The 27838-nt window shown below is 41.2% G+C and overlaps 1 long non-coding RNA gene across 4 annotated transcripts in view; it reads left to right on the top strand.

The window, feature by feature from the left end:
• The first annotated feature begins 18286 nt into the window (after positions 1-18286).
• Positions 18287-27838, top strand: part of LOC106990868 (uncharacterized) — a 34895-nt gene continuing 25343 nt past the window's right edge. The window contains exons 1-4 of one of the 4 annotated variants that reach the window (XR_009600820.1): positions 18287-18486; positions 19777-19850; positions 20698-20832; positions 21276-27578. This is a non-coding gene — a long non-coding RNA (uncharacterized LOC106990868). Of the gene's footprint in view, positions 18487-19776; positions 20833-21275; positions 27579-27838 lie in introns of all 4 variants that reach the window. The other 3 variants (XR_009600818.1, XR_006055728.2, XR_009600819.1) reach the window with 3 other exon arrangements.

Here is a 27838-nt window from a genome sequence, read left to right on the forward strand (position 1 = left end):
ACTCTCTTTGACTTACCTTGTGTTCTCAAGTCAATATGTTCCAGATTAATGAGGCATTTGTTCTTAATCAAGAAACTATTTAAGAATACACTTTTAATTTTAATGACTTGTTTATGATTCATTGTTTCTACATGCCCTTCGCATACTCGAGGGTACTTCAAAGCTGCTGTCTTTTCCCTGAACAGTTCCCAAACATCTGAATACTGGTAGCTGCTATGACCCAGTGGTTCCAAGGGACTGCACAAGCAGGGTTATTGATTTCCTGAAGAATATCATTCACACAATCCCCAGAGACTAAAAATCACTTTGAATAATAATAATTTAAAAAATAATGCCAAGCAAACTGCGTGGTTATACATTATATATGTTTAATGTTCCTTTTAAATGTATGTATCTAATAAGGACCTACTATTTTACAAGGAACAGTATCAGAAATAATGAGTGAAGTAAACCCATTCTCCCAGCTGATCTATACTATGCCATTAGCTTCTTTAATGAAAATTTACTGTTAATTTATGTTTACTTTTTTATTAAAACAAAAGATGTGTGTGTGTGTGTGTGTGTGTGTGCGCACGTGCACGAGTTTCATTTGAGGCTACAAACCTGAGTGATTTATGACCTCTTAATAATAAGAGCTAACATCTATTGATGCAGGTTTTGTTCCAAGTGCATAAAATCCACCTGCTCATTTACTTTTCTCAACTACAACTTGCAGGATCCCTGTCTTTATTCCTATTTTATAGGTCAAGAAACTGAGGCACAGAGATAAGTGACTTGCCCAAGATCCCAAAGTCCTAAATGGCAGATTGGAGATTGGAAATAGCAGCTGGCTCCATAACTCAGCTTCCTAAACACAGGCTACAGTACTCTATACTTCTATACGTGAAGAAGCTCCTAGTACTGGTTTCTTAGAAAGTATCCTGTCTTTGAAATCCTAGTTCTTTTGTACTGCCTATAATGTGTTTGGGCTTCCCAGGTGGCTCAATGGGAAAGAATCTGCCTGCCAATGCAGGAGGTATTGGAGTCTCGGGTTTGACCCCTGAGTCAGGAAGGTGCCCTGGAGGAGTAAATGGCAACCCATTCCAATATTCTTGCCTAGGTAATCCCGCAGACAGAGGAGCTTAGTGGGCTACAGTCCATGGGGCTGCAAAGACGCGGATACAACTGAGCACACGTGCAGGTAAGGTACTTGTAAACTTGACTCATCTGTGGCCATTGGACAAACACGCTTTGCCCTCTGGACTTTCCCCAGGCGCTAGAAATGGCACAGAGAAGTTAGACCCTTTCTTAGCTCATGTATTTTCTTATTCACTAGATTTATGTTTCCTCTACACAGAACAGATAATGACATTTTAGAAATTGTAGAAAACTCAGGTGAGAAATAGAAGCTAAGATTGCTCCCCTTGTTGGCCCTGAGCGTCGGACACACTCATTATTTTGTGATAAGGCTGATCGTATTTTTTTATTTTTATTTTTTTCCGTAACTCATTTAGTTTATTTAACAACTGTCTTTCGAGCATCTTTTCAGACAAAAGGTGAAGTCCCGGAGGTATTTCAGTGACCAAAACAATGGTTTCTGTCCTCAGGCTCTTCTTCTAAGAGAGAGATGTCCTTTTAAAAATTACCCAGCAAATGACACTTCCTCGAGCCAAAGCTTCCACCAACTCTTGGCATTCCAATAATTTAGTAGGAGGTTTTCAGGTGCTGAAGGAGATCACAGAGTATATTTATCTAATTTTTTTTCTGGAGGCATGCTAGATCTGTTTATATTTTTTTAAGTTGCAACATTCTGAATCTTTAGTTGCAACATGCAAACTCCTAGTTTCAGCAAGTAGGGTCCATTTTCCTGACCGGGATCAAACCTGAGCCCCATGCATTGGGAGCATGGAAGGCTGATCATATTTTTTAAAAAAACATTTATTTATTTATTATTTATTTGGGTGCTTCAGGTCTTAGCTGTGGCATACAGGCTCCAGAGCATGCAGGCTCTGTAACTACAATGCATGGGCTTACCTGGCCCATGGCATGTGGGATCTTACTTCCCCACTCGAACCCACATTCCCTGCTTTGGAAGGCAGATTCTTAACCACTGAACCACCAGGGAAGTCCCAGGGCTGATCACACTGTGCTTCAGTAACTGACTTTCTTTTGGATTTCGTACTGTGTTTACTGTGCTTGCTAAACAGGAGATGCATGTTCAGTCCCTGGGTCAGGAAGATCCCCTGGAGAAAGAAATGGCAACTCACTCCAGGATTCTTGCCTGAGAAATCCTATGGACAGAGGAGCCTGGTGGGCTACAGTGCGTGGGGCTGCAAAGAGTCAGCCATGACTCTGCGACTAAGAAACAACTGTGTTCACTCCATTTCAAAGGGTTGTGAGAGAAATATAACTCACTTAGCTTTTAAAATGAAGATTCTGTATAATTGTGCTCTTGTTCTAACCAGGATTCCATGCTTTAGAATCATTTAAGGGTCATTGTTCTTCTTAGTGTAAAGCCCAATGGGAAAGACGGGTTTAAATATTCCTGCCCCTGAAGACAACATCATAGAAATAAAAAAGTTAGTCCATCAGATTCACTGGCAAGAAACTGGTAAGCGTGAAGTGTGGTCTGAATTTTTCCTTCATAAGTTTTTCTACATGTTCCTGACAAGTCCATTGATCTCTTTGAAGTTCAGGCTTCCATTTGATGACTTTACATGGTGGGAATACTTATTTTTAATCAGCACTCTTTGCCTTACATGTGACAGAATCCAATGAAAACTACTTTAAACAAAGCGGGGGCTTTAGAAGACTCAGGAGTAGAAACACAGCTCCATTTGAGGCAGAACTGGAAATAGAGACCTGACAGCCTTAGGACTGTGTGGCTCTTGCCTCTGTGATGTTCTGGGTTATGCTTTATTTCTGGCTCTCTCTCTTACTGTTTCCACTTTTCTCTTCTATATGACTAGTGTGTGGTTACTGATAGTTAGCCTCTTAGTTTCATCCATCATAGTTTTATGTCCCTAAAGAATGACTGCCAGCTCTAGTTGAACTTTTCCCAAGGATGTATTGCAGTTTCTCTTCTGTATCAGGCACTCAGCTTTATAAGTTTGACCAGGAAGATGAAGGCTGGGGTAGGAATTATGATGAGGTCATCTTGAGTCTAGTGTTTACTACTGGGTCAATCCACTGTTGCTCTAGAACAGTCTATGATAACCTTATAAATGCACTGAGGAAGACAGGCAATTCCCAAATGAGAAAGCTGGACAGATAACACATATGTATCGATTATAGTTAACTCCTTGCCTATACATAATAATAGAGACTTTTCTCTCTTTGGCCATAGTAATTGAGATATTAAAAGTCTAATTTTTTTGTGCCAAATGGAGATGAACACTCATAAAGAAAAGAAAATCATCCCATTAAACACATATTTTGGAATACATACTTTATATGCTCCAGATTGTGGTGGATTATAACCTGATGGGTATAATATTCAGCCCCAAGTCTACTGGATGTATGCAGATTCTTTCATAAAATACCTTCATCTATTCCAGGGCTTCCCTGGTAGCTCACCTGGTAAAGAATCCTCCCCACAATGCAGGAGACCCCAGTTCGATTCCTGGGTTGGGAAGATCCCCTGGAGAAGGGATAAGCTACCCACTCTAGTATTCTTGGGCTTCCCTGGTGGCTCAGATGGTAAAGAATCTGCCCGAAATGTGGGAGACTTGGCTTCGATCCCTGAGTCGGGAAGATGCCCTGGAGAAGGGCATGGCAACCCACTCCAGTATTCTTGCCTGGAGAATCCCCATGGACAGAGGAGCCTGGTAGGCTACAGCCCATGAAGTCACAAAGAGTTGGATGTGACTGAACAATTAAGCACAGCACATACTTTCCCTGTAAGTGGATGTGTGTATTTTTTTTTTTTAAGTATTATTTATATATTTATTTGGCTGTGCTGGGTCTTCATTGCTGCATGCAGGATCTTCACTGTGGCATGCGGAATCTTTCATTGTGGCACTCAGGCTCAGTAGTTGCAGGGTGTGGACTTAGTTGCCCCAGGGCATGTGGAATCCTAGTTCCCTAACCTGAGAAAGAACCCTCCTCTCTTTCATTGGAAGGCAGATTTCTTAACTGCTGGACCACCAAGGAAGTCTCCTGAATGTGTGGATCTTTAATAATATATTAAAATCAAGGGGTTCAGAAGGCATGTGTGTGCGCTCAGTCGTGTCTCAGTCTTTGCAGCCCCATGGACTGTGGCCCACTAGGCTCTTCCTTCCGTGGAATTTTCTGGGCAAGAATACTGGAGTGGAGTGTTGTTTCCTACATCAGAAGGTCTTCCCTACCCAGGGATCGAACCTGTGTCTCTTGTGTCTCCTGCATTGGCAGGCAGATTCTTTACCACTAGCACAACCTGGAAAGCCCCAAATAGTGTAGTGATAGCAATTAAATTCTGGGAAATTGGAAATGTAACTGAGTAATTAAGAAGCAAGACTGGGGACCAGAGAAAATGATATAATTGAATAAGAAAAAAATTGGGATTAATTCAATAAGATAGATTGGTCAGTTAGAAGTTAACGAGTCTTTTATGAATGCTGGAAAGTGGTATGAACTTGTAGTTTGGGTCTGAGGGAAACCAGTCTATGATGGATATTTTTTGCTTGGCCCCCTCCCCACCCAGGACACATCCTTCCCTCTTTGCTCAGTCTGTGCCCTGAGTGTCTGCTTCCTGCTAACAGCTGCTCCCAGGCTGCTTTCCTGGCTGGCTTCTGTTTGGGCTCTACCACCTGCAGACTGACTCACTGGATAGATGAGGGAGCAAGAGGAGAGAGAGGGGTCAGAGCCTTCTTCCCTGCTCCCTTCATGAGGCATCCTTCCCAGATGCAGGGGGACAGGGAGGAGGCTCCACTCAAAGCTCTGGCTTTCACTGACCTGTGACAAAGCTCGTTCTTCCCCTTGCCCCTTCAGCCCTGAGTGGGGAGGGGACAAAGAGGGGTTGCAGGTGACAGCTTCTGTCCGTCTCGAGTCTCTGGTGTGTAACCTTTTCTTTTTTGTTTTCGTTCTTCTGCTCATACTTCTATTCCAAGTTTCCTTCATTAAAGTCTGCTCATCTGAACTACTGAGGGTAACTTATTTCTGTGGCTGGAACCCCAACAGTTACAAGTGAGGGGACTTAACATATGTATGCATGTGATGCTAAGCCACTTCAGTCATGTCTAGCTATTTGAGACCCCATGGACTGTAGCCCACCAGGCTCCTCTGTCCATAGGATTCTCCAGGCAAGAATACTGGAGTGGGTTGCCATGCCCTTCTCTGAGAGATCTTCCCAACCCAGGGATCGAACCAGCATCTTTTATGTCTCCTGCCTTGGGAGGTAGATTCTTTACTACTAGTACCACCTGGGAAACGCTTATATACATATATATAGAAATATATATAATACATATGGGACTTCCTTGGCGGTCCAGTGGCTAAGACTCTGATCTCCCAATGCAGAGAGCCCAGGTTCAATCCCTAACCAGGGCACTAGATCACACATGCCTCGGTTAAAGATCCCATGGGCCACAGCTAAGACTTAGTGCAGCCAAAATAAATAAATCAATATTTTTAAAAATAATAATAAAACCAAAGACTTTGTCTTAAAAAGAAACATATATAGAAAGATTTTGTATACATATATTGTTTTACTTCTAGAGAGATTTATTCCAGTAACTGGCTTTTGTGGTTTTGCTGTTGGTTAGTTGCTAAATTGTATCTGACACTTTGCAACCCCATGGACTGTAGCCCACCATCTTCCTCTGCCCATGAGATTTCCCAGGCAAGAATACTGGAGCGGGTTGCTATTTCCTTCTCCAGGGGATCGTCCCACCTCAGGAGCTGAAGCCAAGTCTCCTGCACTGGAAGGTGGTTTCGAGTTAGTGAGTGGGACACGAGTTAGTGACTAAGTAACAACAACAACAATATATAAGACGCCAAAGGCAGGAGGATTCTTTCCCAAATCACTGTCCAAGTACGATGTGAATGCGACAAAGCTTCATGCTCTGCTCGTTGCGGCTTTTGGTACTCAAGGCTACTGTCAGTGCTTGACCACAGAGGAAGGTTAACATGTAAGTTCAATTCCTGCCAAGTTCCCTGACGACTGGCATGACAGGAAAGGTAGGCACCCAGCACTTGACACTTCATTGTACCCTGCCCTCCAGAGGCTGATAATTTTGTGAAGGGGAGCGATCATGGTTCACAAAGGATCAGAGAGCAAGGATGTGGTGCCTGCGCTGCTATTTCTGTTTAGTGCGTTTTTCTCTCTCTGGAGTTTCTCATGGGTCCGGCCGTCATCTGGCGTGTGTCCAAGGTTGCTTTATTTTTTCACTCTTTCTTGCCATAGAGGTCATGTGTTGTAATTTGGACTTCGGTCTGCAGTTCATGTTTCAGCACAGGCTGTAAATTCAGTCAACAAGCCTTTATTGAACAGAAAGTACTTTGAGCATTGTGTGAAGAACCCTGAACTAAGTATTTTAATTGGGAAGGGTCACTGACTAATACAACATTTCTAATCTTTATGGGCTCCGGATTCTGCTGTCTGTCAGCCCTGGCTTGGGTGGAAGAAGTTTACGGGCCAAGGCCTGGGAAAGTTTCAGACAAGCCTGAGACAAGGTTTTTCGGCCCACGTGGGGCTGAAATCCCAGGTGGGCCACAGAGATGAAGGCCACAGGAAGCGACTGAGCCAAAGACTCAGGAAACAAACACAGAGCAGTTATAATTAGCAAGGGACAGATGTTAGGTAAGGAAGTGGGTTTAAGGACCAGGAAATGCAAAAACAGTAAGGACTTTCCAGTCTCGGGGATGGTGATTCCGGTAGCATCTGAAATCCATGTCAGCCTGACTAACTGGAGATTTAGAAGATAAGAACTCCCCCTGGTCTGGGGATTGAGGGGCAGAGGACAGGTTCTATCCTCAGCTTCCTTTATGACCCTCTCAGCATCACTCAGTTCTAAATGGAGACTATGCTTGGTCAGGGCATTTTAGATGAATTTGTTTGTAACTTGTCTGAACTCTGTGGCTGCTACCCTGTCAGACCCCTGAAGATATTTTTCTTTCTGAACTAGCAGATGTTTCTGAAGTAGGTTATGCTGTCACTCACAGGCTAACTGAGATAATGAATCTCAAAACATCAAGCAGTGGGATTTCCTTGTAGTTAAGACTCCACACCCCCAGTGCAGGGGGCACAGGTCTTGGTCTGTGAACCAAGACAGGTCTTCCATCCTTGGTCTGGGAACCAAGATCCCACATGTCACTGGGTGTCGCCCAAAACAAAAAGCAAACCAAAACAAAAACCCACGAAGCAATGTGCCTGCCATGTGGTGCTGGTGATGTTCTTCAGTCGCTAAGTCACGTCTAGCTCTTTGCAACCCCAGGGACTTTAGCCTGTCAGGCTCCTTTGTCCATGGGATTTTCCAGGCAAGAATACTGGAATGGGCTGCCATCTCCTTCTCCAGGGGATCTGCCTGGACCAGGGATCAAACCCATGTTTCCTGCAATGGTAGGCAGATTCTTTACCCCTGAGACACCAGGGAAGCCCTGCTAGGTAGTGAGTACTCAGCAAATGGCAGTGATTTTGACCGTTCAGTCATGTGATTGCTATTTCTTTTTGTACTGCTTGCCCTGCAGTGTCCATCACATGAGAGTCAATTGTGCCTCACACAGACCTCTTAATTATTTTGAAAAAAAAAAAAAAAAAAGAACATGAAATTGTCATTTCATCCTAACATTGGATTCCAGACACACTCATCTCTCTTTTTTTTTTGACCTAAGCATATACCATGCTGCTGCTGCTGCTGCTAAGTCGCTTCAGTCATGTCAGACTCTGTGCGACCCCATAGACGGCAGACCAGGTCCCCCCATCCTTGGGATTCTCCAGGCAAGAACACTGGAGTGGGTTGCCATTTCCTTCTCCAATGCATGAAAGTGGAAAGTGAAAATTGAAAGTGAAGTCGCTCAGTCATGTCGGACTCTTAGCGACCCCATGGACTGCAGCCCACCAGGCTCCTCTGTCCATGGGATTTTCCAGGCAAGAGGAATGGAGTGGGGTGCCATTGCCTTCTCCAACACACACCATAAATGATTCTAATTTCTTTAGCTAATTTTAGATGTAAGCAAGCCTCTGTTTCTTCATTCTCAAACCTTTCAAAAGGCAAGTACATGATGTTGCTCTAACTAGTCATCATCAATTTAAAGGCTGGCTCAGTGGAAATCCCCATTCTTGTAGAGCTGATGAGAACTGGTCTGATTTTAGTGCCCAGAATTTGTTTGGTACTGCCCTCAGATTTTTTTTTTTTAAACGCGAGCAGTATCCTAACATGAAGACAAAGTTCATTTGACTGAATTCCTGGAATCTCTTTTGGTTCCTTTTTTTTAAAAATATAGACACTGTGTTAGAAACTGGACAAACTTCAAGAACAGTTGCTATTTTTACAAACCATAGTATGTGTCCTCATCCATCTCTGCTGTTTCACACCTTATTTCCTTCAGAACACTCAGATAAATGCCATCTGGCCCGAGTGCTTTGTTGCACTCTGCTTTCTTCGATTGCAGCATGCCTTCTTCATTGGAAACTCTAATCTCTGTCTCTCTTGTGAAAAAGCATTCTCAGAAATTTGAGTTTCCCCATCATTTCCTAGAGTTCCATGCTGCCAAAGAAGCAAACAAAAACCCTCTTTGCATTTGTGTTCCTCTAACATTATCATTCCTTCCTGACCGACTACACTATCACATCTAGTGGTTTATATGCTAGTGAGTCTGATATCTGTTCAAGCTGAATTTCTCATTCGTACGTCTGCCTTTTGTTCACCAATGCCTTCACCTTCTTCTTGTGGAAGTGGTTCTGTTCAGTCATTTTGGGGAGCTGTATTCTTTGATATATTCAGGTCTTTTCTGCTGGTTGTCTGTTTTTAATGAACAGACAGCTAAATTCTTGGATTGATGTTTTGGGCAAGAAGACTGAGCTCCCTTTGGCCATCTGAGTCCATGATTCTGGAACTTTTTCACTCACATCCTTGAAAAAATAATTAATTAATCAATTAAATTGGCCGCACAGGGTCTTAGTTGCAGGACCCGGGATCTCCGCTGCATCAGGTGGGATCCTTCATGGCATAGCATGGACTCTCTAGTTGCAGTGGGCGGGCTCAGCCACTGCGCGGCATGTAGAATCCTGGAACCCCAGTTTGGGACTGAATTTTGGTCCCCTGCATTGCAAGGTCGATTCCTAACACTGGACACCAGGGAAGTCACCCACATACTTTTACTACTTCTTTCCAAATTATCTTGATTAAAATGCAAATAGCACCACTGGTAGTTTTTGTTTTACAAGGCTAAATCATTTAGTTTAGATTTGGGCCTTGTTTCTTCTCAGTGGCAAGTTGTTGGCTGCATTAACTTCAGTTTTCTTATTTGTAGAATGGGAATAGTAAAATTATCTAACCCTCAAAGTGGTTATGATAATTAATATTCCTTGGACATTATGAGTTAATAACATAATATGCCTAGAAGGTGCCCGACACATTATAAGTGTGTAAAAACTGTTAGGACTGTGTTATTATCCTTGACTCAATGGATGTCAGATTAGTCACAATATCAAATACCACCTGTCACAGAACTGAAGTCTAGATAAAGGATAGTGTAATGTCATGATGAGAAAGAAAAAACACTTAATATAACTATGAATAGGAAATCAGATGTATCTCACAATATTATTGGGGAGAAACATTTAAACTTAAACAAGAAGACAAAAATAATGTATGGAAAAGCCATTATTTATGATACTGATTGGTAGTAAGTTTTTCTAATAATCCATCATTAATATCCTGAGTAAAAAGACACAGGCTTAAATAATTATTTGGATGATGAGGACATTTCTCCTCCACTCCATGGTGAACATATATTCTTCTGGGAAAATCATTCTACTTAGTAGTTCTTTCTGATAAGATAAATAAATGCAACATTTTGGCCTCCAGTAAAGAATTTTGCCCCTTGGAGACCTGGAAGCTCACAAAATGAGTCATGCATCATTTCTGTTGCTGTTGCTGTTGTTTAGTCACTAAGTCATAGTCACCTGAGTCTATTTTTAACCACTCTCTCCTGGCATGGGATCTCCAGTCACATGGAGCCTAGTATCTTCAGTTTTTTATTTTATTTTAATTGAAATATAATTAAGGTACAATATTATGTTAGTTTCAGGTGTATAGCATAGTGACCCAACATTCAAATGCATTATAAAATGTTCACCATGTCACGTCTAGTAACCATCCAGTGACAGTAACCATCTGTCATTATATACAATTATTACAATATTGCTGACTATGTTCCTTATACTGTATGTTACATCCTTTGTTGCTTTTGTTTAGTAGCTAAGCCATATCTGATTCTTTACAACCCCATGGACTGTAGACCTTCAGGCTTCTCTGTCCATGGGATTTCCCCAGCAAGAATACTGGAGTGGGTTGTCATGCCCTCCTCCAAGCGATCTTCCCAACCCAGGTATTGAACCCTCAAACCTGTGTCTCCTGCTTGGCAGGTAGATTCTTTACTGCTGAGCCATGAGGAAAGCCTCATGTTATACCTGTGCAACTTATTTATTTTTAATTGAAAGCTTGTGTCTTTTGATTTCCTCCACCAGTTTCATCCAACCTCTCACCCCTCTTCCCTCTGGCAATCACTGAGTTTCTTTCTCAGCCTCTAAGTCTGTTTCTGTCTTATCTTGTTTATCTGGTTGTTTTGCTTTTTAGATTCCACATATAAGCATGACAGTTCACTATTTATCTTTCTCTCTCTGACCTGTTTTATTTAGCACAATATCCCCCTGGATGTTGAAAATGACATAATTTTGTTCTTTTTATGTCTAAGTAATATTCCAGTGTGGGGTGTGTGTGTGTGTGTGTGTGTGTGTGTGTGTGTGCGAGAGAGAGAGAAAGAGAGACCTCTTTATCCACTTACCTACGAAAGGACAGCATTTAGGTTGCTTCCATATCTTGGTTATTATAAATAATGTTGCAATGAACAAAGGGGTTTATATATCTTTTTCGATTAGTGTTTTTGTTTTCTTTGGAAAAATATCCGGTAGTGAAATTGCAGGATTGAATGGTAGTTCTAACTTTAAATGTTTTGAGGAATTTCCATACTGTTATCCATAGAGGCTGCAGCAATTTACACTTCCACCAACAGTGTGCAAGGGTACCCTTTTCTCCACATCCTCCCAACACTTGCTATTTGTGGTCTTTTTGATAACAGCCATTCTGACAGAGGTAAGGTAAGATCTCATCGTGGCTTTGATTTGTATTTCAAGTTTGTATTTGTATTTGACTTGTATTTGTATTTCCCTGATGATTAGTGATGTTGTGTGTCTTTTCACACGCCAACTCTCTTCTTTGAAGAAATGTCTATACAGGTTCTCTACCCACGTTTTAAATCTGATTGTTTGATTTTTGCTATTGAGTTATACAATTTGGATATTCACTCCTTATTAGATATAGCTGGTGTCTGTAGTCTTGAAGGCTGATGTCATCCTAATGAGGAGAGAGTGAGGGATGAGGACTTTGAACATCTGTACTTGCCTCAAGTGGATTCATTTAAGTTCTACAGCTCGTTCTCTGATGGGCCAGTCGTTATGAGGATAATCCACGGACTCTGATTCATAAACTATTTATGTGTACCTATATTTAGTCAAATATATATAACCAAATATTTGTTATTTGTTGCCTAGTCACTCAGTTGTGTCTGACTCTTTTGCAACTCTCTGGACTGTAGTCCGCCAGGTTCCTCTGTACATGGGTTCCTCCAGGCAAGAATCCTGCAGTGGGTTGCCATTTCCATCTCCAATAATCAAGTATATCTAATACAAGAATATACAATAAAAAGGATATAAACCAAGGGTGTCTGTCTGGGTGCAGTCTCGGTTAATCCCACAACTAGTTTAGATGTCTGAGCTAAGCTGGGCTGCCTAGTCTTATTCCAAGGCTGAGCTAATGAAATCTTTTCCTTGTGATTGGGAATATGAGGCTAATAACTTTTAGGGCAGTCTCTCCAATTATTTCAATATAAGGCTTGTTTGTTTGATCTAAAGGACCCCTAATTTGCTTGAAGTGTGAATTAGCCCATATCTATTTGCAATTGAATGATTGCTTTTACAAGTTATTTATTATAAAGCACATAGTTTCCCTGCTTTAATTTGTGTCTCTTTCTTCAGTTAATGATGAGTGGGTTGCCATGAGAGGAGTTTAATGCTTGGCTGGGTCAGAGATCTTGAAGTCTTTTGCAATGCCAGTTTTGAAAGCTTCTATATTAGGAATGGGAAGATGTTGCTTCCACAACCCCTTTATGGAAATATAACCAGTATTAATATTGTAATTAAACACTGTATTTTAGGTTTGCTTTGGTGGCTAAACATCACGGGAGTAGATGTTCTCACAATGTTTAGAAACTCTACTACTTGATATGTCAGGCTCTAAGAAAAAGCAGAGATGTCCAAATACCATGGCTCAAACAGTCCAGAAATATCAGAGTAACTGGGTGGATAAGCACAAAGTTACCAAGGGCCTCAGGTCCTTCCCATCTTCTTGCTGTGCTCACTGCCAGGGCGCATTTAATCCTTCCAACAGTCTTATGAAGAAGGAATTCTCATTCCCACCATATTAAAGAAGGAAATACTAGAAATTTAGGTTCAGAAAGGTTTCATAGCTTGCTGAAGATCAAAGAGATAGCAAGTGGCGGGGACAAGCTTGGAATCCAGATATGATTTTAGAGCCAAATTCTAGAATACCGGATTCTAGCGCTCTGGCCCACGGATAACACAGGCAATTCCAAAGCTGGGGGAGAGTTTTTTCTTATGTTTTTCAACATTTTTCTTTCCCTCACACCCACCCTTCCTCTCACTCCCTCAAACCACCCCCATCTCCCCCCACACACATGCTTCCCCACCAAGAATCCTATGTGGCAGCCTGGGAGCATTTCTACGGAAGATGATAGTACACAGGGAGGGCTGTGCACAGAGAGATCCGAGGCCCAGAGCAGGGACCTGGAGAGCAAGCAGCCTTAGGGAAGCAGCCAGGGAAAATGACCATCAACTGGCTTGCTTCCGAACATACAGGGACTCCCCTGGGGCTTTGTGGAAATAGTTACAGAAGATCTTAAGAGGGAACGGCAACCCACTCCAGTGTTCTTGCCTGGAGAATCCCAGGGACGGGGGAGCCTGGTGGGCTGCCGTCTATGGGGTCGCATAGAGTCGGACACGACTGAAGTGACTTAGCAGCAGCAGCAGCAGCAGCAAGTTCCTAAGTGATTTGAATGTTACAGTTGATGTGACCTTATTGGCCCTCGTATGCTGATGGAGTGCAGAACCACCCAGCTACACTAGTAATGGTCACAGATGGTGCATTCCCTGAACCTCCCCCAAGCTTTCTAGGCGTCCAAAATGGAGGGGCTGCATGAGATAGTCCTTATTTATTTTTTTAAACTGTGTATAAGGGCTTCCCTAGTAAAGATGGTAGAGAATCTGCCTGCAATGCAAGAGACCTGGGTTTGATTCTTGGGTCAGGGATATTTTTAAAAAATCTTAAGTGTATTTATTTGATTTTACTTTTTAATATTCATTTATTCAGCTGCACTGTGTCTTAGTTGCGGCACAGAAGATCTTCCATCTTCTTGCCATATGTGGGATCTTTAGCTGAGCTTTACAAACTCTTAGATACAAATGTGGGATCTAGTTCCCTAACCACAGATTGAATTTGGGCCCCCTGCATTGGGAACATGGAGTCTTAGCCACTTGGACTGCCAGGGAAGTCTCCCTAAAATTTATTTTAGCTTTAAGAAGCTATGAACATATAATTTAGTTTCAACCCAACATGGGAGGGGAGGAGCAAGTGCATTTATACTGAACATGATTCTATGAAGAGGACCCCAAGGCCAACATGAGGGCAGGAGAGAACAATCGGAAAGTGACGTGGCTCAGGACTAAGCAACCATCTAGAAAGGTCACAATTTTGAAACACTGTGAGTCAATGTTTGTTTCCATTTCTTCAACTAGAAAATCCTAACATAACCAAGGAAGTCATGATTGTAATCCTTTTTCCTGGGGCCACTTGCTCTGGCCTGGTGTCTCTTACTTCTATAATTGGCTCAGGCTCTCGGGTCTCCAACCACTGGAAGATGAATATGAAATAAACCTAACAGGAAGTTATTATTCCCTCTCCTCAGTGATGAATATCATGAGAGTCTTTCTAGATGTTAAATAAATAATGGAGTTATTTAAATGACCATATTTTTATTGTCCATCTGTCTATCGTTTTATTCATTCATTCAACAACCATTCACATAGGATTTACTATGTATGAAACACTCTGCTGGATACTGGAGAAAGGGGATCCAGAAAAATGACATATTTTCTGCCCTTGGGAGTCTAAGAATCCAAAGTCAGTGGCAGGCAAAGAGCTAGTTTAAGCCAATGTGCTAACTGCTACAAATGAGCAGTGAATTAAGTTGTGTGCATCACAGAGCAGAAGCACTTTATAAAACCAAGGGGACTAGTAAAGGCATTCAGGGAAAGACTAGCCTGAGCTGGATCCTAAAGTACAAATATGAATTACCTGGAGGAATAAGAGCAGAGGTAGTCCTAAAAACAGACCCATAGGAAGACATGGGAAGGGTTTGCATGGCACACTCAGGGAATAGCAAGCAGTTTTGCATGAGTTGAGCATACACATTATTAATAAGGAAGAAGAAAAAGATGGGACCATTGTGTGTTGAGTCTGATGTAATATGTTGACTGGCCAAGACTTTATCCTGAGGATAACAGAGAACTGTTAAATCAGTTCAGATGGGTAAATGACTTATTCTTCAAGAGAATTATGAAAATAAATTATCCTTAAATTAACAGTCCATTTGTGACTTCTGGATGTCAATGTCATTGACAATTCCTGGATGCATTTAACAGCATCTTCCTGTACAATGGCCCATATTCTTCTGTTCTTATCATCACAGATTTCCCCAGGAGCATTTTAATACTCTAATGACCCTGCCCTACCTCAGTTCAATTAATTCAAAATATCTAGGCCTGGGACACAGACATCAAGAATACTTTCAAGTTCTCAGGTGATATCAAAGCACAGCCGAAGTTGAAACTGTTATGCTAATGGTGTCCTGCAAAGCCAGCAGGACTCTGTAAATTCAGTCTGTCATAGACCCTGTTAAGTCTCAGCTCACCTTTGCTATCCGTTAAGGTATACACTAAATCCTGTCAGGTTTCATTCTATATTTTTAAAGAAGAATTTCCCAAGGAATTACATGGGAATTCTCTCTCTCAGTTTGATTGTAATTTATTGTTGGAGGCAGCAAAGTTAATTGCACATTACAGTATAGTGAGATAGTTACTCTGATGTCATTGCCTCCACATATTGCTATGGAAGGGACACTTGCATTCAGAGAGGTAGGAGGTGAGGTGTGAAGGAAGAGCAGTATTGAGGCAGAGTACAGAGTCCCAGGAATCAAGGACAAATGAGGTCTTCCAGGAGGACTGATCAGAAAGTGCAAGGCAAGAAAGCATGAAAAAGTGTGGCAAAGACCCAGGGTTCTCATGGCACCTCGTTCATACCGCCTGTAGTATATGCTTCACAGTGTTGTATAGAGGTGATTTCACATGGATCTAGTCCTATTTCTCTCCTATGAGAACATTTAGGATAAGTATGTCCAGAACACAACATGGTCTTATCATATAATAGCCTCATAAAATGAAGCGGTTTGTGGGAAAAGAAAAAAACAAAACAAAACATGGAATTCAGTCAGACAGAAGGTTGAAAACAACTAGTTCAAATAAAGTGTCATGACCTAAAAAAGAAGAAACATAAATATTCACGGAAATATATTCACAAGATAAATTGAAACCAGAAGTTATTCTCACGAGTGTAACACCTGCCTAAGTGAGCAATGTCCACATGCCTTTCAGCTTCTGATTTAATACCTGATTTTTCCCTGGACACTTTTCTAAATGCAGTGATTTCCTCTTGGTCAACATCCTAATCAATATGATCATGTCTCTCAAATTTCATCCTTTACTTTGAAGTCACCCTGTGACTCATAAGGAATTTCCACCCTTCCTTACAGCTGTTGAGAGGGGAGTCCTCACAAGAGGAAGTAGCCCCACATGCTCTCCACACTTCCTTCCTGGCATGTCACTCCTGGGTCTGGGTCATCCAGCTGCATCCAGCAGTCCCAGAGGATGTTGCGAAAATTACATACAGTGTAAATGGTCTAGGTCACAACTTCTTTGGAGCCGTACCTTCTAGTTTTAATTCACATTAAAATTAATCAGAAAGTCCAAGAGAACTTAACGGACATTTGTGGAAACTGGCATCAGTGAAAAGTATTTACTATGAATGTATTCATTGCGTATCATTTCAAGGTTCTCACTATTTTCTGTAGTTCTCTCATTAGACAGGTACAAAAATTATTAAGGTAGACAAGCAAGTGGTATTATCTTCATTTTGTTAAATTGTGACAAAAGTGCTTTCTTAAAAGATTTTGGAACAGATGTTCTTTTCCAGATTGGGCCTTTTTTTTTTTTTTTTTTTAATCAAAGCATTGCTAAAGGGTGTGCACTGGAAAAAAAAACAAAACGGATACATATATCATTTGCTTTATTAGAAAAAAACACTTAGGGGTTGCATGCAATAACAACCTAATATAATGGTGGGTCAGGAAGCTTTTCTAAGCTAGCTGATTGGATTGGGTTAATATTTAGCTGACTTTTCCATACTTTTTTTTCTCAAAATCTTTGGCATTTATAGTTGTCAAAATAATACTTGAAGCAATAAAAACAACCTTTAATAGTCCATCTCAAATATGGTAGTGTTTACATGTCAATCCCAAACTCCCCATCTATCTCTCCACCCCGCTTCACCCCACCCCATAACCATAAGTTCCTTCTTTAAGTCTGTAAGTCTGTTTCCGCTTTGTAAATAAGTTCATTTTTATTCACTTTTTTTTTTTAGATTCCCCACATATGTTATATAAAATGACATTTCTCTTTCTGTCTGACTTACTTCCTAAATTTGCCACTGTTACTTTAAGAAAGCTAGTCTTATACTTATTAAATAAATCTAGTCATGTGCAAGATTTTCTGGAATTTTTTTCTGGAATTGCAAGATTTTGACATGTGCAAGATTTTCTGGAGTTTTTTTTCTTCTGAATATTTTTGATCTACAGTTGGTTGAATCTAAAGATGTGGAACCCATGGATATGGAGGGTTGGCTGTACATATTTAAGCCTGTACAGCTGTCCTTTTGGCTTCATGTTTGAGCTTTGACATTCTGAAGATTTCAAATATAGTCTACCCATGGTTCCCATGAGGTTCATTGGGTTGATTCAACCATTTCTTTATTTTTTCCACATCCCCCACCATTTTTAGCAAACACCTCTTAATTCCTCAGTCCTTTAAATCTTTCTGATTTAAACCACACTTGAACTCCTGTTTGAGCAAAACAAGCAAACAAAAAATGGTGTAGAATTAGTTGTAGAAATTGCCTTAAGATAAGACTGTAAACAGAATTATTTTTAAATGTCTTAGGTTTATCTTTTCTAGATATGCCAATCTCAGGGCAGAGATAGGTTAGGAAAGAGCTTTTGTGACTGCTCTTTCTCTGAGATTCAAAAAATGAAACAAATTCTGATGTTCAATTCCAAGACAAGTGATAAAGATCAAAGACTCATTTTATTACAATATTTTTATTTTTATTGAACAGATTCACTTTGGATCTTGGCTTGCATTTGGAATGTTTACCTTTTAATAAGTGATCTGTTTAAATGTGGATCAGAGAACAAGGGTTTCTGTTTTACAGTTCAACTTTTGACCTTGGGGGATGAATGGGTGGAGGCTAAGAGGAAAAGTCCACTGTGTTTTTACTGAACTTTTTACCCTTAAAAAAAATGAGCAAGTTTAAAGTTCACACAGTGTACAAGAGGTCTCCACTGGGGATTTCTGGTATTATTAACTTCCTGACCTCAGATAATTAAAAAGAAAGAGCAGAGCCACCTCAGGCTATGACTCAACTTTGAACTTTTAACCTCCCAAGTAAAGGATTTAAATTGTAAATGGTAGACCCTGGAAGCTTTCTTATTGCTATTAACTTCTTTCATCCCTGGTCATGAAGTTATAATTTAGGCCAAAAGCAGAACCCAATCTTTCCTTTTTATTTACTTAACCTCCTTTAGCAGAAAGACTGAGAACACCACTTACCTAGAAATGACAGGTATCCTGGTGAAAGAAGTTAAACTCAAAGGGTCATTGGATTTTGGAACTAGAAGCCACCCTAGATGGTCTATCCGGGCTCCTCAGCTGTGAAGAGAATAGAGGACCAGGGAGGCCAGCAAATTCCTTACGGTCAGGCGCTTCACAGGAGAACAAAAGAGCTTCCCTCATTCAGTAGATGTGTTTGCTTCTGCTGCAGAGGGATTCCAGCCTGACTGGGGGTAAGAAATATTTCCCTAGGTAGCATAGGGGTCTAGAGAATCTGTGGCTTTTATTTTTCTGTTAAAATTCATAAAGTGATATGGTTGCCTGCTCAGGGAGAGGGAAGGATGGGGGGAAAGGATAGTTAGGGAGTTTGGGATGGTCGTGTACACACTGATATATTTAAAATGCATAACCAGTAAGGACCTACTGTATAGCGCAGGGAATTGTGCTCAATGTTATGTGGCAGCCTGGATGGGAGGGGGTTTGGGAGAATGGATGCATGTATGTGTATGGCGAGTCCCTTTGCTGTCCACCTGAAACTATCAAAACATAGCTAACTGGCTATGCCCCAATGAGAATCCCAGGGACAGGGGAGCCTGGTGGGCTGCTGTCTATGGGGTCGCATAGAGCTGGACACGATTGAAGTGGCTTAGCAGCAGCAGCAGAAATACAAAATAAAAAAGTTAAAAAAGATAGATAAAAATCATAAAGTGGAAAAAAAAAAAAAGTACGCGCACACACTAGTTAGAGAGTCCAGAGGCCAGGGTTCTTCACTATTGTTTTGTGTAAGCTTGAAAACTTATTTAACTTTCCCAAGTCATGATTTGCTTTGCTGTCAGATGGAATGTAGTTGGGAGGAGGTAATAACTCCCCAAGACTCCTTTGTGTTATGACATTTTTTGGTTCAACGGCATCTTAGCCTTAAGAATTCCTGCTACGTTCATGTGTAAACACTGTATAGATACACAATTCTGAGCAACAGCTGGGTTTTCTTAACACAGAGGGCAGGGCCTACATGGTTGTGATTTTTGGGTGATTGGTTACATGATGCTGGGTTTGGCACTGAAGATGAGGCTCTCCTTGCTTTAAGAAAAGACAAAAATCCCATAGGAAAAGTGGGAATATCATGTAATGAGACATAAGGACCAGGGAAAAGAACAAAGGAACCAGGACAAAGAGGAGGGAAGACCTGAAGAATAGGCATTAGAAAGGAGGGCAACAAAGACATGGAGGCCCCCTCAGTTGGATGGGGGCTCAGCCAATGCTTGTGCTCCTGAGAAAGCCCACAAGGATGTTGCGAATCTGGGGGAGCCACATGCTCTTCACACCAAAGCTGAGACAGGCAGCTCTTGCTGGTGCCCATACAACACACCGCGTGTAGCAGAGCCAGTCATCCCGGGGGCCGCTCTTCCATCCTGCTATTTGCTAACACCTTTATTGCCTCCAGTTAGTTACTCACACCGCTCTCATTCCCATCTGTCAAGGAGAGCTCCCTTCCAACATTCTGTCTTTCTTTGCTTCTACAGAAGAGATCCTCCTGGTGTGACTGCAAAGCTCAGGGCTGATACAGAGCTTTGAGATGAGGCAAGTTTGGAGTGGGGTGAGCAATGATTTTCTCATTTCCTGGTTCCAAGAAGCAAGGGGGATGTGACTGTAAGAGCCTTCCTGAGGCCCTCATGCTGAGATAGCTCTAGTGGGAGAAGGGAATGAGAGCACCATGGCTGGCTGGCTAGAGGCCTGTCTGTTCAGCCTGGTTATAGAGGGCCTGGGGTCACTGCCTGGATAAAGTGTCAACAGCTGTAATTGACTCCGATCACGTCACAGACGTTTACCCACCCAGCTCTCCCGCTAGCCCTAACCTACTTCTGCTTCACGACTTCCTCTCTTCTCTCTCCTCCGAGGGCTGGACAAGGCAGGTGATTACTATTTGAGCAAGAGATGGCACTAATATGAATATCTCTGGTCAGGTGATTGACGTCACAGACCAGTGGGCTGCAAATAACTCTGCATCGGGGCTTTTGATGGGCAAAATAACCCAGTTGTTTTCCCTGCTCGGTAAGGCCCATACATTCACTTAATTCTTGCCACATTCCTGTGTAGACGTCCGGTGTGCCTTCATGTTAACCTCAAGATCCCCTGAGGAGGGAGGTCACAGGTCACCAAGCAGAGCAGGGACTGTCATCATGAAACAAGTCATATTGCCTCACTGACACTTTGATCAACATCTAGAAAGGAAAGAAATAAGGGCTGGGTTTTGTCTGCCACCTACTTCTGCCTACAATGGAAAACATCACAATGCAAAGAAGAAATGTTATACTTGTGAAATTTAAAAAAAAAAAGTTTATGCCACTATTCTCAGTGATGGGCTAAAGCAAATAACTGATGGCTCAATTCAGGGTGATGATGATAATGTTTGTTGAAATTTACTTATTTTTCTTTTTTAAAAGTATCTGTACCTTAAGGCAACAGAAGAAAAACAAGAGAGTCAAGCACAACCCAGAGATCCAGTGCCAAATGAATCAGTATGTAAATTATCTGCAGTGACGACTCACCTCAAGACAAGCCCAAAGATCCCCCTGCAGGTAGGAGAGTCTGAGTGCTGTGATGTGCAGTGCCCCACACCCCATTTCTGAGCTGCTGCAGCCACACTCAAGGTCAGTGGGAGGGCAATGGGCACTAAATACCTTTGCTGCCTCTCCCAACAATCCTAACTCAACTGACAAACGAAGACCTTGCTCCCAGAAGCAGTGGAAGCCTGATGGATTCTCTATAGCTGCCTATTGTCTCTGGCAATATGACCTCTTTTGGTATGATTTTTTGAATTGATGATAACAATTTTTTTTTAAGTTCTTACTGAACTTTTTACTCTTAAAAAAAAGAGCAAAAGTGAACAAGGGTAAAGTTCACACAGCACACAAGAGGTCTCCCCAAAAAGTCCTTGTTCTCTGTCTTCTTTCTCTATACATTTAGAAAAAAAAAAAAAAGATCTACATTTATTTGTCTGATATTTTTCCTTTGGTTGTAGGCACCCAAAGCTGGCAAGCAGAAGTCATCTTTGGTGATTAAGTAGAATATCTACCCAATTGCCAGGAGCTTCAGAAACCTTAATGGCACTTTGGCAAGCATGGCAGCAGTAATTGTACAGCAAGTACAATGGGTGGGGGACGTTGGGAGTGCAAAGAGCTGTAATCTTCTCCCTTCTTTCCCCCAGCAGCTCTGAAAAAAGTGGACTAGGATCTAAATTAGGTGTTATTTTAGATTACAACTTGTCACACCTAGTGCAAGTGACACCTTCAGACTGCCAGATTCCAGCTGGAAATTTGTTGGTGTTTAGAGATGGCAGTAGGCTCATTGATTCATTGGATTGGTCATCCAAATAACATGGATCATGCCCATCAAAAAGATCTGTCAGTCTGTGGACACAGGGATCGTTGGGTGATCCCTGAGATCTAAAAGAGTAAGCTTGGGATTATCACTGCTAAATGCCTGTTTATTAACGACTTCTAGGCAGAGGGCATCGGAAAAGGCAATGGCACCCCACTCCAGTACTCTTGCCTGGAAATCCCATGGATGAAGGAGCCTGGTAGGCTGCAGTCCATGGGGTCGCGAAGTCACACACAACTGAGGGACTTCACCTTCACTTTTCACGTTCATGCATTGGAGAAGGAAATGGCAACCCACTCCAGTGTTCTTGCCTGGAGAATCCCAGGGACGGAGGAGCCTGGTGGGCTGCCGTCTATGGGGTCGCACAGAGTCAGACACGACTGAGGCGACGCAGCAGCAGCAGCAGCAGCAGCAGCAGCAGCAGCAGCAGCAGGCAGAGGGCATGCCCTAGATGTTTTCCGACCTTTACCTTTGATAGAGTATTGAAAACTAGATTTGATGTTCCTTGTGAAGGATCAAAGAAACTGGTTCATTATACCCCCAAGAGGAAAATTAGGAGATCCCCCTACAAATTTATAGTAGCCATATAGATGGACCTTCGTCTCATCTCCCTCTCACTGCCTTGAGCTGAGGGAAATGGAGTTGGGCTAAAGTTGTGCTAATTTATGTACTGTGTGCATGCTAAGTGTCTGACTCTTTGTGACCCCTGGACTGTAGCCCTCCAGGCTCCTCCGTCCATGGGGTTCTCCCAGGCAAGAATACTGGAGTGGGTTGCCATGCCCTCCTCCAAGGGATCTTCCTGACCCAGAGATCGAACCCATGTCTTTTACACCTCCTGCATTGGCAAGTGGGTTCTTTACCACTAGCACCACCTACAGATGCAAGGCATCACAGGGATAAAAGATCAATTGAACATGGGCCATCCTTGACCTAAAGGGAGAAAAACCTTTTCACATGTAATTGCAATATAAGGATAATTCTGGTAAGAGTGGTATGAGAAAATGGAAGGTCTATGGTAAGTTGTTTATAAGATCCCAGAAAGAAAAATTATTTGCTGAATATAAAAAGACAGATATAAACATATATTAAAGATAATAATATAGATTTTTAAAAAATGTAGGCACTGCTTTATAAATGTTAGAAAGCAATTGAGACAAGAATTTTAAAAATCGAGCAAGCAAGATGGATTAAGCTAATATAGTAAATAGTAATTCCTTAGACTCTTAAAAATGGTAGTGTTTGAAGTTTGCTTTTTTTTTTTTTATTAAAGATTCCAGGAAATTAGAGGCTTTTGGGTAATGTTTAAATCATTGGGAATTGATCTGACATTTAATGGCAAAACGTTGACTGTCTAAGGTCAATGGGTCAGGGCACCTCCATTACCTAACCTTAGCTGGTCTTTCTTTCCATGACATATCAGAGTATTGATCTGGGTTATTATATGAGGTTGGGCGTGGAGTTCTCTATCTTTATTTTAAACTTCTTAAAATGCAGAGTCTAACTAGTATATTATATCCTGCCATGATTTGCATTTTTATGTGATCCCACTGAAGGGATGTGCTCTGTCTCTTATTTATCTTTCTACTTCGCCTGTACTCCCTGGACAAAACTTGAGTCTTCTTCTGACATTCTCTATCCAATGTCCATTCACTGGGAGTCTTTCTTAACATTCTGTAGGCTTTTATTTTATGTTTTGCCTTCAAACTTAATTGATCCTCCAAACTTCAGTGATGCTACAAGAAGTGAAGTCAGTTCTGGTGTTCACTGAGCTGTGATACTGACTCAGATAAAATCTGCTATCTATATTGATAAACCTGCCTTTACATTTCAGACCCATTTTCAACAAAAGTGTCCTAGCTTAACTGTGATAAATATTCGACCCTTACTTACATACTTTCTGTTTGGACTCTGTTTGAAGATTAATTGTTTTTTTCAGTCTACCTCTTAGTTGTATTTTATTTGAATGTGGAAATGTTGGGCACTGGCTTCATAGGTTCAAACTTATTCTTAGATTTAAACAATGAAGGAATGATATTTTTTATATTGAAGTATAGTTGATTTACAGTGTTTTGGTATACAGAAAACTGATTCATTTATGTGTACATATATATGTGTATGTGTGTGGCTGTGTGTATATATATGCATATATACTATTTTTCACATCCTTTTCCATTATAGGTTACTACAAGATATTGAACACAGTTCCCTATGATGTATAGTAGATCCTTGTAGCTTATTTATTTTATATACAGTAGTGCATATCTGTTAATCCCAAACTCCAAATCCATCCCTCCCTCCCACCCCTGCCATTTGAAAACCACAAGTGAGTTCTCTGTGTTTGTGCATCTGTTTCTGTTTCATGAATAAGTTCATTTGTATCATATTTTAGATTCCACATGTAAATGATATCATGTGGTATTTGTCTTTGTCTGACTTTACTTAGTATGATAATCTCTAGGTTCATCCATATGCTGAAAATTTTTTATAACTGAGTAATATTCCAATGAAAGAATAATTTAATTTAATTTCTAACACTAAAATATAGTGTTAGACTAAATAGAGACTAAAATATAGTGTGAGTATTAGACACTAAAAATATAAATATTTTTATCTTTTCCAAACAGCTTTCAGATATATTTTCTTACTTTACTATCATAACTCATCTAGGAAATAAGAGTATACACTAATTTATGAGATCAAGAAAATACATTCTCATTACAGATGAATAATATATAGGAATAGTTTGCTCTGCAAAGGGCCCCAAACAATTGATTGTTGAACCTGCATCTTACCCTGTGCTGTGCTCACACTCTCTGTTGTGTTCGAAGCCCTCTGGGCTCCTCTGTTCATGGGGTTTCCCAAGCAAGACTACTGAAGTGGTGCCTTTCCCTCTTCAGGGATCTTCCACACCCAGGGACTGAACCTACGTCTCTTACATCTCCTGCATTAGCAGGTGGGTTCTTTATCACTGGTGCCACCTAGAAAGGTATGGTAGAGATTACAAGTTGGCCACCCAAATCTGTGCCCTACTGCTTCTGAAGTAAGATAATGTCATAACTGGGATGAAGCTTTCCGGCCAATGACTGTATTTTCCTGTTCCCTCTGCAGCTAGTTGTGACCCTAACACTAAGCTCTCTCCGGTGAAGTGTGAGCAAAAGTGATAGACACCATTCAAGACTTGTCTTGATAACTTGCATGCTCACTTCTACAGCTTTTATTTTTCTTTCCCATGGGCTGAAATAGTCATGACAAGATGGACCTTAAGAACCACACGTTGAAGATGGAAGGATTAGCCTCATTCTGGGTGGGGTTCCTGCGTGACTGAGTGGAGCAGGGTCTCCCCGCTATCTCATTTCCCTCTCAGATTGTTAGTTAAAAGATAAATTTACTTGTATTTTATTTCAACCACTACATTTTCAGGGATATTTGTTTAGTAGTTTAAATAATATGGACAGCTACTTGATCTGACTGGGAAAACCTTCAAGAGCATTTAGATCAGGGCTGATGATGAGACTGAAAATGATCAAGTCCTGACTTTTCACCCTCTCTCCATCATATATTTGATGGGGAGGAAAAAGGTTAGGAGCACAAGAGAGAAGGATGAAAGATAGGTAGGTCAAAGGTGAGGAAGGCAGTGTACAGCAAGAGTTGAACTACCGAGATGTTTTCACTTCCTCAGAAATGAGTGGACTAAAAACGTTTAAAATTTGAACCAAAGAGGGAGGCAGCTGGGGGAAGTATGGAGCTGGAGATTGGGATTAGCAGATGTAAGTTTATAGAATGGATAAACAGCAAGGTCCTTCTGTATAGGCAACTATATTCAATATCCCATGATAAACCATAATGTCACTTTGCTGTATGACAGAAATTAATAAAGCATTATAAATCAGCTATAGTTCAATTTAAAAATTTAATTGAACAGAAACATCCCCCCTCCCTTTTTTAAAAAATACATATAGTCCTCATCGAGTATTCTAAACTTATGAGATGTTACCAGCTAATAAATTCTAAATTCCTTGTGTTTGATTCACTCTTTGTTCCAGTGAGTCAAACACCAAGAATTTAGCCAGGGTTCTAAAATAAGCACCACGAGAGCAGTTTCACCGGACTGCTAGTGCTGCAGAAAGTAACCTCCACGTTTGCTTCTTAAGTCTTTTCCAGTCAAATTGTGCCTTTTTTCTGTAACACGTGTCACTTAGATTTTATCTTAGTAGGTCATCTCAAAAGTCTCGCGTGCTAAAATCCAGAGAAATAGAGATAAGCATCACCAACACTTATTGTTGATAGAACTACTTAATATTGTCCAGAGATTGCTCACACATGAGAACAGGGCCAGACAGAGACTTTAAAGGGCTCTCACAGGTGAAACCATGGCAGGAGTATGTGCCATAACCCACAGTCATCACTGCCCTAATAGTATCTGACCTGAACCTGGCAGAGCTTCAGAAAAAGCCATGTGTTCAGGCTAAAAAGGAGAAGGTTGCTCTTTCCTAATGTGGTAAATAGGGCATGAAAGTTTTATAGTTTGCTAGTAGAACCAGTTTTACAACTTTCCTACTTACCCATAGGGCTTATTTAGCCTTAAGGGAGAAAAAGATGTTTTTAGCCAGAAAATGCCTGAAGATTTTTGGTAGAATGTTTGAATTCGGTATACAGAATGAAGAACTAGATTAAAGTTGTTATGTCTGCATTTACTGGGACAAAGTTGAAACTAGAACTATTGCATTAAAATTTTGTTCATGTGTGCCATGCTTCCCATGTCTGTTTTTGGCAAGGGGAAGTGATAAAGAAAGCTTCTTATGTGTCCCCTTAAACTGTGTAGAGTTAGGGGGGGTCTAAACCCTCTCCATTGAAAATCTGAATATAACTTCATAGCTGGCCTTCCATATTCAGGGCTCTACATCCACAAACTCAACCATCATGGATCATGCAGCACTGTGGCAGTGGTGTAGTTGCTAAGTCATGTCCTATTTCTTGTGAACCCCATGGACTGTAGCCCACCAGGCTTCTGTGTACTAAGGATTTTCTAGGCAAGAATACTGGAAAGGGTTGCCATTTCCTTCTCCAAGGATCTTCCCAACACAGGGATCAAACCTGGGTCTCCTGCATTGCAGGCAGATTATTCACCAACTGAGCTACCTTAGCACTGTAGTATGTATGTATTTATTTATTTTTTTTAAGATTCACTCATAAGTGGACCTGCACAGCTCAAACCTGTGTTGTTCAAGGGTCAAATGTATTACTTTGGTAGAATCCTCATATTCGTTTAAATTGCTCTCCCAGATTGTTCACTTTAAATATTAAGAAGTGATCATTCGTTTAATGGATCTGGGTCATTGACTTCTCTCAGTTTGGAGAAGAAATAACTTTAAGATATTCCCTTGCTGCTGCTCCTGCCAAGTCACTTCAGTTGTGTCCGACTCTGTGCGACCCCATAGACGGCAGCCCAATAGGCTCCCCCATCCTTGGGATTCTCCAGGCAAGAACACTGGAGCCAGTTGCCATTTCCTTCTCCAATGCATGAAAGAGAAAAGTGAAAGTGAAGTCGCTCAGTCGTGTCCGACTCCTAGCGACCCCATGGACTGCAGCCTACCAGGCTCCTCTGTCCATGGGATTTTCCAGGCAAGAGTACTGGAGTGGGGTGCCATTGCCTTCTCTGAGAAATTCCCCACCAGGTATCAATATGTGTGCCCCTCTGGGTGAGTCTGTGTGAGAAAGACAATGACAGAGAAATGACACAGAAAGAGGAGACAGAAACCGTGATGTCTTAAGGTAATAAAATCATCTGCAAAGCTATTGAACAATACTATATTTGCACATCTCAAGTTTCTTTTTCCTCTGAGTTTCAGTATCACTCAGCTGAGTTGACTTCTCAGTATGTCTGCTATTGCCGACGGTTCTGAGAGAGCAGTGCAAGAGACAGACGAGGAGAAAAGGACTCTATGTGAGTTTATATGTAAAGTTCATCTTATTCATTCCTCTGTGTTCATTCAGTTATTGGGAAGAACTCTATCAGTTCTTTCCTTTAACAACTTCTCTGTTTTGACGAAGATGAATCAACGTCAGCTTTTTGTGACCCTTAGGGAAATATTCTATATCTAGTGATGAAATTGATTTTATTAAAGCTAGTGTGAAATCTCTGATTCCCCAGGAAGAAAATTATATTTTTCCTCACTGAAGATTGAATCAGAAAAAAATAACCTG

The sequence above is a fragment of the Ovis aries genome, chromosome 1 (genome assembly GCF_016772045.2).
Source record: "Ovis aries strain OAR_USU_Benz2616 breed Rambouillet chromosome 1, ARS-UI_Ramb_v3.0, whole genome shotgun sequence".
Taxonomy (NCBI): domain Eukaryota; kingdom Metazoa; phylum Chordata; class Mammalia; order Artiodactyla; family Bovidae; genus Ovis; species Ovis aries.